Here is an 11281-nt window from a genome sequence, read left to right as displayed (position 1 = left end):
CCACCCAAAAGCCATGCAGGTGGGACCACAAAGCTGAGTTCCATCTGAAAGTAAGCGAAGGCTCCCTAGCAGTCCCCAGTCCCCAATGAGAAAAACACTGCTCTTGAGTAGGCTTGTAAATGACTACTTGTGGCTAGTCAGAATTTCCTTCAGGACAACCAAAGTTGATTGGATTGTTTTTCACCTGGGCAGTCAATCTGCTACAAATGACCAAAGCAGGCATTGTGTTGAAAGGGCTACGAACTTGAATAGACATTTTTACAAGGCTTCTCTAGAGCAGAAAGGAGTTTGGAACTTTTCATAGAGTATACAAGAACTTTAACAGATTCTTAGCCTACCTAAGAATACGAACATTGATGTATTTGATGGATGTTTGAATGACCTCAATAGGGATATCATCTAAAACCAGTTTGAAGTCCATATCGTGATTCTTGTTTTGTAATTTTTGACCTGGCAATATATTGCGAATCATGATGTATGTTAGGGCTGAGCGATGTCTTTCAACATTGTGATATATCACCAGTTAATCATCACAATATACCAATATATCATGATGTCTGAAATAAGGATGTAACTATGCAGAGGTAAATGGAGTAATGTCCTGGAAACTGCTACTACTAGGTTTCTAAAACTGATACATTATTACTTACCTTTAACATATTGTTACAACTGTTATTTTATAGAACAGAGGAACAGGGACAGAAGGAATCATGAGAGAAGCAATGACCGGCTTCACGGCTATTTCCACATCACACTTTTTTTTACATAGCACACCCAAGCATCATGATTTGCAATATATCGCAGTGTTGAATATTATGAAACAGTTACCACAATGTGAATGTCAAACTGATTTTGGACAATGTATCAATACATTGCCCAGCCCGAGTACGTGTGTGTATGTGCACTATGCAAAAATCACAATGCAGGAAGAAACCGTGAAGCCAGCCAATGGCTCTACATAGCTCCATCCTTATTTCAGACATTGTGATATATTGGTATATTGTGATATTTAGCTGGTGATATATCATGATGCCGAAAACCAGATATCTCCCAGCCCTTGTCCTCAGATACTGTATATTGGGATCTTCATGGAGGATAAGGCTATCAGGTGCTACTAGCCATAATGGCTAAATTCTACTTCCACTGTTGGAGGCAGGGTGCTTCTGAATTCAAGTTGCTGAGGATCACAGATTGAGAGAATGCTTCTGTGCTCTGGTCCTATTTGCAGTCTTCCCAGCGGTGAACAGAATACTGGACTAGATGGATGGGCCTTTGGCCTGAAGTAGCAAGGCTCTTCTTATGTACACTATTTGATTAAATTACCTTTTTACATGCTTGCTAAGAGGCTAGTTGCTCGGTCCCTGCTCCTGCCAACCTAGCAGTTCGAAAGCACGAAGTGCAGGTAGATAAATAGGTACCGCTCCGGCGGGAAGGTAAACAGTATTTCTGTGCATTGCTCTGGTTCACCAGAAGCGGCTTAGTCATGCTGGCCACATGACCCAGAAGCTGTATGCCGGCTCCCTCGGCCAATAAAGCGAGATGAATGCCGCAACCCCAGAGTCTGCCATGACTGGACCTAATGGTCAGGAGTCCCTTTACCTTTATGTAAGAGGCTAGTAAGTTTAAGTTTCTATGCTGGGCACAGAGAAGTGCACTTTTCTATGTAGCCAGCATAGAAATGCAGGGCACCAGCCTCCTTGCTTAGTACAAAAAATAAAAATAAAAATGCTGACTAGTAACAATGCTTGTTTTAATGTGGAATTCAACAGGTTTCTTTTAATTTTTTTAATGTAATGTTTTCATGGGCATTAACTATTCTTATGAGAGTTATTTTGAAGTTGGACGTTGGGGAGAATGATTGGATAATGCTGATATTTCAAAGTGCCGATTGGAGAGGACTGCTTCCTTGCTTTTTTTATATATATAAAAGATGCAGGTAGATCTATAATTCTAGTGCACCTGCTTTGGGAAATGCTTTGCGGGGTGGGGAAAACTAATATTAGGAACATCTCCCAACATCCCATCATGATCATTGGCCATGCTAGCTGAGGCTGGTGGGAGTTGTAGTTCAGCAACTTTGGGAGGCCGGGCCAGATTAGGACCTTGAGAGATCCTCAGCATTAAAAAGATTATGGTGCCCCCGCATGTAATTCAAAATAAGAACAACACTAACCCATGAAATATATTTTTTTAAGTGACGCAAAACTTTACTGTATACTGAAATGTACATTCGTGTCTTGAGCAACACATGACAGGATCTGATGTCCTTGTGGTATTTCAATCTATATTATTAGTCTGAGTGCACCCCTTGGTTTAAATGAGGATAAGTAAAGAACAGAGAACAGCAAAATGGAGAAGAGTGTGGAGAGCGTAAGAAAGTCTAAATTCTGTTTTTCCCCATGACGACAGCTTGAAGTTTTTGGTTTTTGAAATACTGAATTCTTTCAAAAATCTCTCTTTTTTTTAAAGTGCTCCTGCACTGCTGTGCCCTAAGCTAGGGCTGCCATACACCCACAGTTTCCCAGACTTACCCAGGATTCATCCACTGAAAATAGCTTCTGGGCAGAATTTCCAAAAACGGTTAAAATTTCCAGGAAAATCTGTGTGTATGGCAGCCCATATGGGAAGTGTTATTTTCCAGTGAATTTCCTAAAAAATAGCTCTCACACACACACGAGATTTTGCCACACACAAAAAATGCTTTACAACTTTTGTGTCCTGATTTTCACTTTTTGAAATATGGTAACCCCACCCTAAGCATATGCTTAGTCCAGCACTGTCAGCAGGGCAAAGATTCCCCACATCTAATATTGGCTGTGTTGCCTGCACTAAGGTCCAAGCTAGACATGTTACGATTAGCATGCACATACCACCACCACCAAGCTGCAGTTGTGGGAAGCCTGGGCAGCCACGGGGAGGGGAAGTTGTAACACTTTCTCCCTCTCTAATCTACACAGGCTTGACCCAACCCAACCCCAGCCTGCCCACCCCCCTGAAGCTGCTATTTGCATTTAAAGAGGCTTCCACTGAAATGCAGTGAGTAGCTTTAATGGAAAGGGATATCGGTATTGGGACCAGTGCTCTCTAACTTGTTTCAATTTGCAACAATTTCCAAGTCCGGTTTTTAATTTCCACTAGACGGCCCTTCTCCCTTTCTAATTAACAAAGGTACCAAGGAAGCTGCCTTATTCTGAATAAGATGGTTGGTCCATCCAGCTCAGTGTTGCCCACTTTGACTGGCAGTGGCTCTCCAGGAATCTTACCTCAGCCCAACTTTGAGATTGGACCTGGGACCTTCTGCATGCAAAGTACAGGGTGAGTCCTTTAAAAGAGGCCCAGTCGATACAGAGTACTCATGTTCCACGGGGTCTCTTTTAAAAGACTCAAGCTGTATATGCGGCAGCTACAACACTTTCCCAACCCTTATTCCAACATATTATTTTATCAATCCTTTAACCAGTGGGCAGCTTGACATCTGCATGTTTCTTAAAAATAAAAATAAAAAAATGGCACCCTGATTTCCAACCAAATACAGTGGTACCTCAGCTTAAGTACTTAATTCATTCCGGAGGTCCGTTCTTAAGCTGAAACTGTTCTTAACCTAAAGCACCACTTTAGCTAATGGGGCCTCCTGATGCCACTGTGCCGCCAGAGCACAATTTCTGTTCTTATCCCGAAGCAAAGTTCTTAACCTGAAGCACTATTTCTGGGTTAGCGGAGTCTGTAACCTGAAGCATATGTAACCTGAAGCGTATGTAACCCAAGGTACCACTGTAAAAGAAAAGTTCCGTACTCAATGCATTGGCCCTCTGTTTACTATACCTGGCCTGAGCAAAGTGAAATGTTGAGCTGACTCCTTTTCACATGTGTTAATAGCTCTGAAGAGGTTTTGGCTCTCCGGTTTGCAAATCTGGCTGCCGAAGGAGCTCTTGTGAGCCAGCGGAGATAGAACACTTGTCACAGATGTGATAAAGAATTGGTGGTGAATCCTCCACCTTTGTGTCAGGCTTTGGCAAGTGTTGAGGATTGCCTTCTCTGCTCTATGACGTGTGGGTGTTTTTCTTTCTTTCTTTAAAGGTTTAAATCCTATGATATGGAAGCAATTACCAAATGCTAAAAAGGGAAATGGAAAGCAGAAAATGCCTGCTCTTACTCTTCCTATTTGAATCTGGATCAAATTGTACTTTTTGAAATTGTGAATCAAACCTTTAGTCCATCAGCTTGATTAGGATCAAAATATAATACAGTGGTACCTCGGGTTAAGTACTTAATTCGTTCCGGAGGTCCGTTCTTAACCTGAAACTGTTCTTAACCTGAAGCACCACTTTAGCTAATGGGGCCTCCCGCTGCTGCTGCGCCAGTGGAGCACAATTTCTCTTCTCATCCTGAAGCAAAGTTCTTAACCTGAAGCACTATTTCTGGGTTAGCGAAGTCTGTAACCTGAAGCATATGTAACCTGAGGTACCACTGTATTTATGTGGGGGGCACAAACTATTTGCAATATGAGCTGATGCAGTTGTGAGGATGTCTTATTTATACAAATTGACCACAAGCACTTGTTGAATTAAGGTACTTCTAGGTGGGGAAAAGCTGCAGTTGCCCCAGCCACTAAGTTGCCCCAGCCACTCTGGGCAGCTTCCATCAAATATAATAACATAATAAAACATTAAACATTAAAAAAAAACCCTTCCCTATACCTTCAAACGGCTCAGGGGTCGGATAACTCCATACCCTCCAACATTTCTCCAATGAAAATAGGGACATTCTAAGGAAAAGCAGAACATTCCGGGATCAAATGAGAAACTGGGATGGCTTCTCTAAATCAGGGATGTCCCTGGAAAATAGGGACACTTGGAGAGTCTGCAAAACTTTTGACTCTTGGCTTCTGTAGAACATGTCAAAATCCCAGACCCCATCTGCACTATACATTTCAAGCAGTGTTGTATCACTTTAAAGAGTCAGTCCCCCTCCACATAATCATTGGAAATGTACCTGGCAACCTGGCTATGTGATAGGCGTGGCTTTTTGAACTAACCAATCGCATTACAGATAACTCAGTTCTGGAACAGGAAAAGAGGGTGTCCTCCCCCACTGAATTTTGGGTATGCCAGCTTCTAAAAGTGGTTCCCCTTGAGATGCAAAGTGCTTACATGACTTCAGAGCCTCCTTGATAAGTAAAACTGCATTTGTCTCCTGATCATTTATTTCCAGAGACACTTTATAATCTACTAATACTGTCTAAATAAAGTATGGGGCAATCCTTGGCTCCACGCCCTGTAGGGCTATTTTGGCTATCATATATGACATCAGACACAAGGCATTTCTAACTTATTTTCTGAATTCTTCGAAAGGGACAGACTTGTGGCTTTCCACCAACTGCTTTTACTGGGGGGGGGGATATGTTGTAGAGCTTTAGAGAAGGGTGACTCTTACCCAGATGCTTTATGGGTTTTGGCTTTCTGTGTGTGGTTTTGTTTTGGTTTTGCCTATCTCTCCCACAAAGCTTGGCTCATTGTCCTGAGTCATCTGAAGCTCTTTGATCTCCATGCTCCTTTTTTGAACCCCGCCTGCTCTCTCTGTCCTGTGAATTGCATAAGTTGCTCTCTCTACAGACTTAGGGTGCTTGATAGTTCTAGATGGCTTTTTGATCCCTTTTCTCACTAGGAAGATGACATAATTAATTGAACGGACAATGCATTTTGGGGTGATGCAAAAAGAGGTAGCTGGTGACTCTGCTTATTTATTTATTTATTTAAAATAGGCAAGTATTTGGGGGAAAGGTCCACCACTTAGCTTCTGCTCCCCTTGCCCCCACTTCCTAGAAGATGTACTCAAAGTGCGATTGGGGGCTTCCAGGTGGGGACTTAATGCTGGCAACAGGTCATTCAGATATGGGGCTGTGACTACACACTGCCATTTACTCTGCATCCAGTGTGCTCCCACTGCTGGTTTGGGAAGCAGCATGTCATCAGCCACAATCCAAATCTGTTCTGTTGTTCTTTCGAAACACTGTGTTTCCCCACAAACCAGCTTCGATCTGAATTGAGCAGAAGAGAAATTCAGCTGCATTTTAAGCTGGTAAATGTGTACTCAGCTGGGCCTATTGGTAACAAAAAAATAAATAAAGGACTTACTGGATTTACTCCAGAAATGGATTAAATGGAAGGAAAATCCATTTGTGTCTGGATGCCAGTGGCATCTTGTGGGCTCTGTACCACCCCAAACCCCAACCCCCGACATGCATTAGGAACTCCTGTCTTGCAATACACAACCATCTTTAAGCACCCTTAGTTTGAATTGTTTTAAATGTGGAAGTTGGGGTGGATATGATGTCTCTACAGAAAATCCTGGGAGTCATAGTTACAGATGCTGAGAGTTGTTAGGAGGCCCCTGTTCCAGAGATACAATTCCCAAAGTTCCCTGGAAAGAGGCATGGAGTTGCTTAAACCACTCTGGGAATTGTAGTTCTGTGAGCCTGTATCTCAGTAGCAGAGCACTTGCTCTGCGTGCGGAAGGACCTAGGCTCTAAGCTGTGGCTGGTGAGCTGGGAAGCTCCCCTGCTTGAAATCCTGGACTACATAGATTTTTGGGTCCAAGGCAGCTTCCTTTGTCTCCTGTCTTTAAATGATGGGTGCCGCTCCACCAGTGGCTCTGTGCAACTTGCATGTAGAGGAGCAGCTGTTTCGTTTTGTTCCTTTGCTTCTTAAAACCTTGCTCTATTGAAATCCTTGGCACAGGATGCCAGCTGGGCTTGAGCACAAAAGCGCCTGCAGCTACTTTTTGGACACAGAGATCAGGTGCTGCTCCTGCGAGTGAAGCATCTGCGAGAAGGGCAGGAAACACAAACAAATGACACCAAACGTGAAGAATGTGGAAGGTCGTGAAATAACTCCGGGCTCCGTGCTGAATCGGCCTGTGCTTTTGTACCTGGAAGTATCAGGTGGCAGCCGTTCCCATTTCAGCCGGATCCTTCTCGATTATTTTTGGCACGGCGAGTGTCCCAAGAGCGCCTGAACTGTGGCATTGTGGGAGCTGGTCAGGCGTGGGCTTGATCCGCACCTGGCCTGGGTGAGAGAGAAAGAGCTCACTGAGGAGCAGGAAGGCATCCTGGGTGGGCAGTGGGCCTTTCCCCTATGGAGATCCAGGGTTGTGGGCCTCCCCTGCTGCAAGCGCTGTCACTTCTGAGCATGGAGTTCTTGCGCCACTTCTGTGCAAATGCATCTCCTCCTCCTTTTCAAATGGAGGGAAATTTCACAAACTGGACCTCCAGTGCTTGGGCCAGTCAGCATCTTTCAGATGAACCTACCTCATAGGCTTGTTGTGTGTGAGCAAAAGGGCAGGACAGAAGAACAGAGTATATGTCACTCTCCACTTCTTAGGAAATGGGTGCAATAAAAATCAAGTGATGGGGAAGATCAGTGCCCATGCATGTATGAACCAATAGCTAAGCTTCTAGCCCCTGTTATTTCTGTGCTCTCTTTTATTCTGCATGGCTTTTAAAAAGCACCTTTAACCACACAGAGCACACCACACAGTTCGGGAATCATTAATTATATTTATTTTTATCCCAAATTCTTTCCCTTTTTTAAAAGAAAAGAAAAGAGAGAGAGGTAGGGAGTCTCGTGAACCAGGCCAGAGTGTTGCTTTGCTATAAACAGTGCCAGAATTTCACCCACAGCGCAGGGCTGCTCTCTATTCCTGGGCTGACCTATGCACAACAATGGGCTGTGCTCTCTCTGCTGGCTTTGTCAAAGCAGTAATTAACCAACCTTCTCTCCCTGGAGCTGTGCATATTCGTGCTGGCACCATCAATAAAAGCCAGCATGCATAGAAGAAAGCAAACAACACATTCAAGGAGCCTTCGAAGGCCTTTAAGCAGAGGGGGTAAATCAATCGGTGTTTGTCAAATGGATAAAATAAAGGCAAAAGGCATTGGGGAGGGGGATTCGGTTACCTAAAGTCTTTTCAGCCCAAATGCTTTTAAAAGTTTTTTTAAAAAAACAAAACAAAACATGTAACTTTCCCCTCTGGTGTATGTGTGCAGTTCTTGGTTTTATTGGTGTTATAAACTCCTGACTTGGTTCATTGGAGTTCTGCTGAGAGGCAGAATTGTAGAGTTGGAAGAGACCTTGAAGTTTGCTTAGTCCAACCCCTTGCAATGCAGGAATATGCAACTGCTCCTTATGGGATTCGAACCTGAGACCTTGGTGTTATCATTAAAGGTAAAGGTACCCCTGCCCGTAGGGGCCAGTCTTGACAGACTCTGGGGTTGTGCGCCCATCTCACTTAAGAGGCCAGGGGCCAGCGCTGTCCGGAGACGTGGCCAGCGTGACATCGCTGCTCTGGCAAGCCAGAGCCGCACACGGAAACGCCGTTTACCTTCCCGCTGGTAAGCGGTCCCTATTTATCTACTTGCACCCGGAGGTGCTTTCGAACTGCTAGGTTGGCAGGCGCTGGGACCGAGCAGCGGAAGCGCACCCCGCCACAGGGATTCGAACCGCCGACCTTTCGATCAGCAAGCCCTAGGTGCTGAGGCTTTAACCCACAGCGCCACCTGCGTCCTCTAATCTAGTAAGTTGTAAGGGGAAGACCCTTTCAGGCTCCAACTGCAAGACCCTTGCTTGAAGCACACGCCAGACCGCTGTTGCAAGCCAGGATCCCAGAGGACTCCAGCCAGAGGCCAGGCAGCCTTCTGTAGCTCTGGTTTCTTCCATGGACTGGATGGTTGGACTGGATAGCTTCCAAGCCCCCTTCTAACTCTCCTGAATCTATGTCAGTATGGAGAACCTTTGGCCCTTCTTTTGTTGCTGAGTTACAACTCCCACCTTCAACTCGCATGGTCATTCGTCATGCTAACCACTGAAGCTGATGGGAATTGGAGTCCGTGAACCTCTGAAAGGTTACAGGTTCCTCATTCCTAAAGCAAGGTTTTCAAAAAGTTAAAATGGACTAAAGCTCACACCAACTAGCTAAACACCTGGGTAGGCTGATAAAATCCTACTGCTTGATGCATTGCACTCAAATCAGCTTCCCATTGACTGGAGCATTCCTTATTTGGCTCTAGACAAGGTGTGGCCATGAGAAGTGCCTGCAGGATCGGGCCAGTGGTTCATTTTGTGCAGCATCCTGTTCTCACAGGGGCCAGCCAGATGTTTGTGGGAAACCTGCAAGCGGGACCCGAGCACAAGAGCCCTCTTCCTGCCTGTGGTTTCCAGCAACTGGTATTCAGAAGCATTGCAGTCTTTGACCATGGAGGCAGAGCATAGCCATCATGGATAGCAGCCATTGACAGCCTTTTCTTCCATGAATTTGATCCTCTCTTAAAGCCATTCAAATTGGTGGCTATTGCCCACTTACTGTGGGAGGGAGTTCCATAGTTTAACAATGCATTTCCCACTCTATCCTGAATTTTCTGCCATTCAGCTTCTTTGGAAGTCCATGGGTTCTAGTGTTATGAGAGGGAGAGAAACTTTGCTCTATCCACTTTCTCCATGTCATGCAAAATTTTATATATGTCAGGCCACCTCTAACTCACTTTTTCTCTGAAAAGTCCTAAGTGTTTTTGCAGAGCCTCAAGACATCCTTCTCCAATGAATCTGACACTAATGAAGCTGTGCTGATGTGAACAGTTGGAGGAAAAGCTGCGAAATGTATTGCCCTCTAAGGTGTTAAGGTGAACACACCATCCTACTGCCTACAGTAATGGCCATCTGCTCCCCCAATTCCTTCTGGACTACCATCATTCTTCACTGCTGCCCTTTCTGCGCTGTCATCTCCATTTACTGTTGCCATCTGAAGGCCGACTCAGTGGGCCCACAGCAAACCTGTGTAACTTGCTCAGTTCTTTTCTTTCAAAACATCATTTGCATATTTTGAAATCATTTTCAGACCCTTTCTTTCTCAGGGAGGGGGGGGAGGTCCAGGAAGAGGATGGAATGGATAAACAGCTGGGGCAAAAAACTCCCCAAAAACAGATTTATCAGGCATTCCATGGCTCCTCTTAGGACTTTTGCAACCACAGTACAGCTGCTTTTCGCTTTTAAAAAGTAAATAAAAGCTGGTGGTATTAGGGGAACCCCCTGCAGTGTTTTAATTATGGGGTGAGGGTGGGCAGAGGGTCCCTATACTGTTTTCATTAGGGTTTGGAGAAGTATGGATTTGGCTAAAATTGCACCCCAGCCCCCCAATTTCCCATCATAATGCAAGCCTTGAGCTGTTGCTAGGGTTGGCAGACCTTCAAGTCTGACCTGAAGTCTCCAGGTTTCCTGGCTCCCTCCAGGTGAAGGACTGGAATCTGCAGGTGGGTGAGAGTGCCTTTAATGTATACCAGTGATGGCCAAACTTGGCCCTCCAGCTGTTTTGGGACTACAACTCCCATCATCCCTAGCTAACAGGACCAGTGGTCAGGGATGATGGGAACTGTAGTCCCAAAACAGCTGGAGGGCCAAGTCTGACCATCGCTGATATATATGTATTTTAAAAAGTGTGCAAGCTTCAGCCCAGCACAAAGTGGCTGCAAATTATAGTACAGACATGCTGAGGTGGTGGGGTGTGTGTCAGGGGTCTGCTGTCCTCCCCTCTCCCAATTAACTTCTGTCTCCAGGGCCCATCCCTGTAACATCGCCAGGAGCTGCCCCTAGTTTTCAGGTTGGGCCCCTGAAATCTCAGGGTCTGGGCTGCTCCTGACCTCTTGACTCAAAGAGGAGAGGGGGCTGTGTGCTTCATATAAGCCCCCAAACATCTGGAAGCCTTGCCTGATGCTGTCCTTCCTCAGAGAGCAGCGGAACATATTCTGACCTTTCTTCCCAAATTCGTCATGAGGGCTAGAACCCTGCGCATCCTGAAATGAAAGATGAGAGAAGTGAAACGCTGCCCCTATCCCCCGCCCTCACCCTTTACTTTAGATTCCCCAGAGCGCAAAATGGCCTGGGCACATTTCCTGGGTGTAATCAGAATGTTAGGAAAGCGATCTTCAGGGATGTAATTAAATGTCTTAACCCTTCCTTCAGCTGCCTGGCCTCATTACTGACGCCGATTTATCTTGCTGAGTGGGCCAGTGGAGTTGAGTGTGTGTGAATGGATGTCTGTGTGAGGTGAGATGCTCTTGGCTCCCAGAGTCATGATTTATTCAAGAGCCCCTCGCTGAGTCAGATAATGTAATTGTACGGTTATCCATCCTCTGGCGAGGACCTCCCTATTACTGTCCATTACTGGGCGGTAAGATAGGTTCCTGGGCCCTGATTCAAGCATCCTCTGAATGCCATTCTAAGCCGTAGAATCT

The sequence above is a fragment of the Podarcis cretensis genome (genome assembly GCF_951804945.1).
Source record: "Podarcis cretensis genome assembly, chromosome: 8".
NCBI classification, from domain to species: domain Eukaryota; kingdom Metazoa; phylum Chordata; class Lepidosauria; order Squamata; family Lacertidae; genus Podarcis; species Podarcis cretensis.
The sequence above is the reverse complement of the archived record's forward strand: the minus strand, read 5'-3'. Positions refer to the sequence as shown.